Source organism: Larimichthys crocea, chromosome XV (assembly GCF_000972845.2).
Source record: "Larimichthys crocea isolate SSNF chromosome XV, L_crocea_2.0, whole genome shotgun sequence".
NCBI lineage: Eukaryota > Metazoa > Chordata > Actinopteri > Sciaenidae > Larimichthys > Larimichthys crocea.
In genome coordinates this window covers 22,976,846-22,985,220 of record NC_040025.1, presented here as the reverse complement: position 1 = coordinate 22,985,220, position 8,375 = coordinate 22,976,846, and positions in this window count along the sequence as shown.

Sequence of the window (8,375 nt, the reverse complement as noted above, 5' to 3'; positions counted from 1 at the left end):
CTGCCAAATGCGCACCGATAGACTTTCTTTTTTTTTTTTTTTTAATTATTATTATTCTTTTAATTCCCAGCTCGGCTCCAATCAATCCTTTCAAGACAGAAAAATCTTTCTTTTTTTTTCTTTAAAGAAAAAAACGTGACCAAGATGTGAAAATCCCTCGAAATGTATTCACGTTTCTTGCAGGTGAAAAAGCAAAAAAAAAATAAGAAATAAAATAAAATAAAAAACGCTGCCAGGCTCAGTTTTTATAGCCTACATAAGGCCTGTACATGTGTACACACATACACACGCTCATACAAACATAGATCATATATATATTCCTCTTGAATCCGAGGTGGGTAAATAGGCTACAGGCTTGAGTCTACATGTGCATTTACATTCACAAAAAATAGGACGCAGGGTTGTTGTAGCAGCACATTCCCACCGCGAAGGCCGCTCCCCTCCTGGCCGCTGGTCGTGGAAGGTGAAAGACAGGAATAACCAATTCTTGGAGGTTATTATTTTCTCCCTTTCTCTCTCTCTCTCTCTCGCTTTCTCTCTCCGAGAATAGTAGTCTACATTGAGGAGATAGACAGCGCTGAAGAGAGACGGGGTGGGGCCACACAGCGCTCATTGAACCCTGGGAAGGAAGGACCGAGAGACAGAGAGGAGGAGGAGGAGGGGGGAGGCGAGGAGAGGCCGGCCGCTTTGCCTCGTCACGTGGCCGGGCGCGGAGCAGCGACAGCGGCGCGGCTCTGCGGAGAAAACGGCGCCCTCTTCAAAGACAACCACCACACATCATTTTACACGGTACAACAGCCGGGCCAGGGGCTGCCAGAGCTGCCTGCACGGATGACACCTAAAACACAAATAAACCAACAAACAACACATAAACTCACACATCTGTCTATTGATATGAATGCACCTATAATGAAATCTAAATTCAAGTTGTAGTAGGACTAGTTATTTGTCTGTTTGATGCATATCCACACAGACACACACACACACAGTGCAGTACGTGTACATGTGTATATTAAACTATCACAATCAACTACACACTTCCACCTACATGTTACACAAGTTTACAGTTCATCTAACCTACATGTCTTTGGACATGTTGGAGGAAACAGCAGCACCTGGAGGAAAACCACAGACACAGGCAGGACATGCGCACTGCACACAGTAAGAACCTGAACCTGAACGCATCATTATGTGTGTGTCAATAAATATCCTATCAATACAACATCCTACCTCTGAGAAGATTATGTTATTCACATATTAATATTCACATTGTCTTAATGCATGTAATCCTCTTCTCTAGATGTTACTGCTTAGATATCAAAAACAAGTATCGGCAAGATACTTAGGCAATCTAATTCTTTTTGCGTAAACAGTCATTGTATTTTCCAGCTGTGTTGTAAAAGTGAGTTGTTATGATAAATAAATGGTCATACTGTCAGCCTAAGAGTTTGTTTTGTAATTTAATTGATTCATGCATTTGTGCAATTGATTGATTTAATTGAACAAATGCATTTGGTGGCAAAATCTATCACTGCTAAAATACTAACAATTGTTTTCAGAAAGAAGTTTATACATCTTAAATGAAATCATATAGTTTATCTATAGAATATACAGCATATAGAAGTTAATTATGCTATTAATTAAAAGGTTCATAACAGTTGTGGGGAAGGCCATGTTGCTGTTATGTCTGTTAAACACTAGGTGGTAGCAGTCTTCTAACTCTGAGCAGCAGGCTTAGTGTTCAAATGTTTGCTAACAAGTCAAGAAGTGCATAATTCAGAGACATTTCAGAATATGTAAAAAATAAATAAAACGTCTTTTTCAGTAGGGAACTTGCAAAATAAATTATCTGCCTGCTAAATTTATAGTGTAAATAGTTAAATGTGTGAGGAGAAATTTGTATTCATCAGTACTATAAGTCATTCCTGGCTGTGATAATTATTTCAGGATTTAAATGGATGTTTAATGTGGACTGTAAAATAAAATTACATTATGTTATGGCCTTAATAAAATATTTAAAATGTCTTAATTTGCAGTCAAATCTGCGTTTTTTTCATTAAACCATAATGCATAACCTTTCCTCCAGCGATAAGCAGCTCATCTATTTCCTTCACTTTTTATGAGTGTAGCCAAAAAGCAGGACAGAGGACCAGCTCAGCATGGTGTGAAATGCATCTGTGAGCACACTAAAAGCTGTGGGAAGCTCTGTATTTGGATCCCCCAGCTGTCTCCTGGGTTTTGTGGTGGGCTTTAGTAATAAATGTTATGACCTGGTGCTCTCCGTTGCTTGAGGCCAAATCAGTCAAAATCTCTGAGGAGCAGCCTCCCATCTTTTAGACTAACATGAAAAACATTACTGCCTCGCCTGTTTTCATCCATGAACGTCTCTGTAACTTACACAAGCAAAATCGGAAGTCATAACTTAAAATTTTAAATCATAATCTACAGTTAATTGTCCCCATTAACAATCCTTCCCTCCACTCTTGTTTTGTAAACATAAGCTAGGAAAGTGTGCTTATATATACAGTCTATGGTTCGTATTGTTATTAGCTCTGGTATACAATGTAAAGATGCAAATTGCAGCGCCCCTTTGTGGAACATTTTTTGTTGTGGTAAACAGACATTATCATGAAACTGTTAAGACAAAACATGTGTTTGAATTGAATCCTCTGGAAACTGCTATTCCCCCTTTTCTTCTGTGTCCTTTGCATTCTCAGACTTTTCACTCATTACATTTGAATACTGCACATGCTACAGTTTGCATGTATCATGCAACACTTTTGGAGTTTTGTATTCACAGTTTGGACACTCAGGACACAGCTGATAGAGACTGGCATATGACTATATGTAAATGTTAGAGGAACTCATGTGAGACTGTTCCCGGCAACAGATCAATACAGGCTCAGCACTCGTTGAAACCAGTGCACTAAAAAATTTACCATATTTATTTTTTTAAAGATTTACCAAATCATGCGCCAGTGTGCTGTTTTTTGTTTAAACAAAACTGATTTGATTCTGGGATAGACACTTCTACACTCCTCTTGCAAAAAAGCTGAGCACAAATTATCGATTAAGGTCTGACACACTGTAATCTGCCCCAATGTCTGGTTTTAAAACTAAACCAAACTCTGATCATATTCCTGAGACAAGTGAGAACTTCCCAAATAGTTCCCCCAATCTTCATCACCCTTTGGTTTCATAAATAGCCAAACACACTTTGTCTCCCCCCACCCCCCAAGACCCCCTTTCAGCACATCCGCTCGTGGCGCTTTTTAACTGCACTGTCATGAAATGTTAGCTGCCTACTCAGCACTTATTGTCATCATGATCAATTTTGATCTACTGCTGAGGAGTAATTGAATGTGTGTTTTTCCCTCATTGAGTCAAAGGGTTTATCTGCCCACAGAGGAGCTTCATCTGTGATAATCTTCAGACAAATACACACAAGGAGTTTATTAGTTTAGTTTAGGTTTAGTTAACAAGGTTAGGGCCGTCTGGATTATTTGTGATGTTAAAATGAGATTAATAAAGCAGATGTTATGGAGAAGAAAACAACTGAAGTTCACTTTCTCTGATATGGTTTCCCAAAGTTGCTTCTTTTCAACACCACTCTGTTCACAATATATAGTTAATTTGGGCTATACAATATCAAACAGCAGAGAGAAATGTCATCTACCATTTCCTTAAACTGAAAGTCATCAAGTAGCTTGTTTTGTTCAACAAAAGAAAAAAGATGTTTGATTTACTATCATGTAAGACACTGTCATTAATAACAATGTGGAACTTGAGAACGTTTGGCGTTAAAGATGATTATTGATGTTTGATTATATATTATTTTTCTGTTGATTGACTAAGTGTCTACATGGACTTATCGCTGTACTACTTATTACTGATTAGAGCATCAGCATTTTACTAAAACACTGGCATCTCTGAATGATTCTGAAATCAAACTTTAGTGAGAATGAAAAATCTGATCATTCTTTTTTTGTTGTTTTCTAATACTCAACTTTACAAAGGGCTTCACATTAAAGCTATGGAGGATATAATGCACCTAAAAACTGAACTGTACTGTAGAAACATGGCAGCTCCGTGGAAGAGGACCTGTAGCGTCTGTAGGTATAAACGGCTCATTCTAAGCCTCAAAAAAGACAATGATTCTTATTTCCAGGTAATACAGACAAATGGAAACCAAGTGGTAACCTCCATGTCTGTGAGGTTAAGCCAGTTTCTCAAACAGCCACTTGAGGCTGGCTACAGAGTCAATCTCCATAATTTCCAATGTTAAAATGACCAACTTCACAGCAGAAATAAACATGTTTACAGCCTGGTACAAAAAACTGTTTTGGTCTCTATAGCTTCCTTGTTCATGACAACTGTACTGAGGGTGATTTTTTAAACTCACCCATTCAAATTATATTAAGGCTTAAAGTTGCACATAATTAACAGTATGGCCACTTTGATTGACAGGTAGGTGCTGTTACAGATGGCTTGTTTGAGCATTCGGCCCTCCTCAGGTCTGCCAATGATCCACGTCTTTACCGACTTTTAGATTAGCAGGGAGGCAGAAGAGGCAGGACTATCAACATGGCGGTGGCCAGAGCCACCACACTCTGAGCTTCAAAATAGCTCTTAAGAAAGGTATGGGTGACGTCACACATGTGCTGTCCATTCTTTATACTATCAGTGTTGGAAATACTGGAAACATAATTTTGAATATAATATAATATATATTCTATTTCTTGACGTTACCAAATAGATATTAAGTTTGAACGGACACAGTAGTGTGTTGTATTAAAACACATGCGGATGCAAAACAGACAATGCTGTAAAAAAAACAAAAAAAACACAACCTAATATATATACATAATATCACAGGAAATGCTTATGATACCTAATTTTAAATATTTAATAGGATTAAAGCCTTTGTGCTATACTGACTGAAACCTGGAGAAGAACATAAATTAATTTCAAGCCCAGGAGGTGTTGAAGTTTGCATCAAATCATTTACACTTTGTAACTGTCTCATAGCAAAAGGAAAATCATAAATATGACGTCATTTGCCCATAAATCTGACACACTAACCCTGTATCAACATGTTCCTATCTCTAAAACTACAGCTGATGTTAGTATGGATACTCAACAGTTTTCCCTTCTTCAAACTGAAACAACTTTACAGCATTCAAGGCATGAATCCCCTGCTTGAAATTATTTATTAAATGAACACATTCTTGTTTAAATGTCTGTCACTGGTAATAAAACAGTAATTAACCGATGCACTTCTCTAACAGCCCTACCTCATATAGACACAGCAGGTTTATGCTGTGAAGAAAAAAAATGTAATATGACACACAAAAACATCCTTTTGGATTTTCCTTAGAGGATGGTGCAGTTTCTCACTAATATTTTTAGGAGTAGAAGTTAATGTTTTTGCTAGTCTAAGTCCTCGCTTCGATCATTCCTCTGTAGTCACACCAGCTCTTAATGGCCTCACAGCCATGAATATTAGATACACTTCCCTTCACCCCACAGGGCAAATATGATGAGCCAGCCTGACGCGGCTGTGCAGAGACAAACACAGTGCTGTATGAGTATCTGTCTGGGCTTCAGAAATAAAGAAATTAGACTGTGGTTGCAACATAATGCATGAATGAAGGCAAATATGCCTGCATGCACATGCAGATACATACATTTCTTTCAAAAAATACTTATAAGCACAATCCCAGTCAAAACTGTTATATATTTTGTGTTAAAAGTCAATATTTCTGTTGTTACTGTTTGTTGCCTTAGTTTTATGTATTAATGGATGCATATTTTTGAGGCATGTAATGATAGTGGATATTCTCCTGAGTGAGATTAGCCTCAGTGTGAGCACAGTAACAGAGACCCATTATGTCTGAGAGAGAGAAAGAGGTGAGGGAGGGAAAGGAGGGTGTGACAGAGACACAAGCAAAGAGCAGAGGGAGTCATCGTCTTCACACAATTTTAAATCAAGATTCTCGACTCTTGTGAATTTTCCTCACAGAGCTGCTTGACACGGGACTGACACCATTTCTGTCTTTTTATAGTTTGACTGTGTTGGACTTAAACTATATTTCTTGTATTGTCGCTATTGTATTGGAAGATGCTTTGTCTGAGGCTGCAAACATTTTCTTCTGAGAAATGTGTGAGCAGGAGTTATCCTCCACACTGCTAAGACATTTTACTTATTTGTGCGGACATCTAGAAGGTGACGGTATATAAGAGAGAGGGGGTTTCCAACACAGAGGAGACATGGCAGGGGACCTCGTGGTTGGGATACTCTACAACTTATTACTACCACTGCTCCTGCTGACTGGTGAGTTGATGTCTGTTTAATTTATTTTCAGATATTATATTAGACTTCAGAAGACTCATATTTAGGAGTTCAGTGCAAATGCTGTACATGAAAATAAAAGTTGGATTATTTTTGTGTACTGCATAATTAGTTTTACAAACATCTAAAAGGATCATGAAAAAATAAGACGTGTGTTTGTCTACCACCTCTTCATCATTAGATTAGTTGGCCTGTCTGGTCACTCTCAAAATACTTACTACTTACTACTGAAATTAAAATATTTTAAAGCTTAAATTACACCTTTATGTGGATAGTCACAGCCAGAGATTGACTGAGAAACTGTGGGGGATGACATGCAGCAAAGGGCTGCAGGTTGGAGTCGAACACGAGCCGCTGTAGGGAGAACTCATCTATAGTACACTGGGTGCACGCTCTACCAGGTGTTGTTTGTTGTAAGCTGTGATCTGGAGACTACCCTGCAAACCTTTGATACATTTGACGGTTTCTATTAATATATTAATCATAATTCCTCCCTTTGGTGGAAATGGGTGTGTGCTCCCTGTTGCAGACAGCCGGCCTTTTGCTGAATTGTACAGAGGAGATGCACAACACTGATTCAGTCTCTGAGATTATTAAGGCTTTCTAATAGGTGCATTCATATCTTATGATACATGAGTTGAGCGTTGAGTGTGCTATCGAGCCAACGTTTTACAAGAAATGTGTGCTGCCAGCTCAGGGCTGAAACAGTCCATGCTGACCACAGATTTTGCAGTACGTTTCCATCTACTGTGTCTTTGATGTCTAGATACTAACTGAGATCCTATGTTTTTACCCATGTCCGTATGTGCTGCAAATTTGACACTTATTTGACACAAATTTGGTCACTGTGTGCACATTTATTCTTGGAAAAGTGGTAAAAAAAAAAAAGAATGAAAAATGTTTTCAACTGTTGCTGTGAATTTATGTTAGATTTTAGTAAAGATAGCAAAGTTTTGTAAAAATTTGTAATGTACAGACGTGTATTTGATCTACCGGTGCAGTTGGTGTCAAAGGTTCAATATATTAAGCCTATAAATAAAGTATATGTGAAAAGACACAAGCTCTATCTAGCTACTTGAAGTAAATTTTCATGAAAAAGAGGGATGCTTTGGTTAGTAAATTTAACTAATTTCCTTTGTCACTTATTAATGTTTAAGCTGCTGTTTTACATTAAAATACACTAGAAACGATAGACTCTAAGAGTCAGAAGACTTTCATATCAATTTTATCATTTATCAATTTCATATCAACTGAAAAAAAAATCTAAAATCTCACTCTGGCCACAGGTTTTTCTATCCCATGTGTTTGTGTGTAAGACACAACAATCGTTGTTTTAGATGAACTGTGTTAGGTCAAGAGGTAAGTTACACCTACACAGGTCATGTGTTTAGTTGTTTTCTTTTAGAGTTTTTTTTTTCTAATATATGGAACAGATTACAAATATAAAAAAATGTGTTTTCTGTGGACTCACTGTGTGAATTTATTACGACAATCTATATTCTTCAAACAGATGAAGTATGTGTGTTCTTTCCTCTGCACCTCAGCTTCTTCATTCCGCTACAATGGTCTGTCGGTGGTGTATTTCCTGTTTTTGCTCACTTTGCCACTGCTGCCGAACCCCAGCCTGGTCACCATGAAAGGTGAGTGGGAATCAACAGGCAAATTACGTCATATTTATGATTTTCCTTTTGCTATGAGACAATTACAAAGTGTAAATGACTTGATGCAAACTTCAACACCTCCTGGGCTTGAAATTAATTTATGTTCTTCTCCAAGTTTCAGACATTTGTGGTCACATCAAAATAGAATCATTCCCCTATATAACAAATAATTCTCATTGAAATAGACAACAAAGGCAATTTGATCTAATATTAAGGTAGTATAGCGCAAAGGCTTTAATCCTATTAAATATTTAAAATTAGGTATCCTAAACATTTCCTGTGATATTATGTATATATTAGGTTGTGTATTTTATTTTACTTTTTTTTACAGCATTGTCTGTTTTGCTTCTGCATGTGTTTTA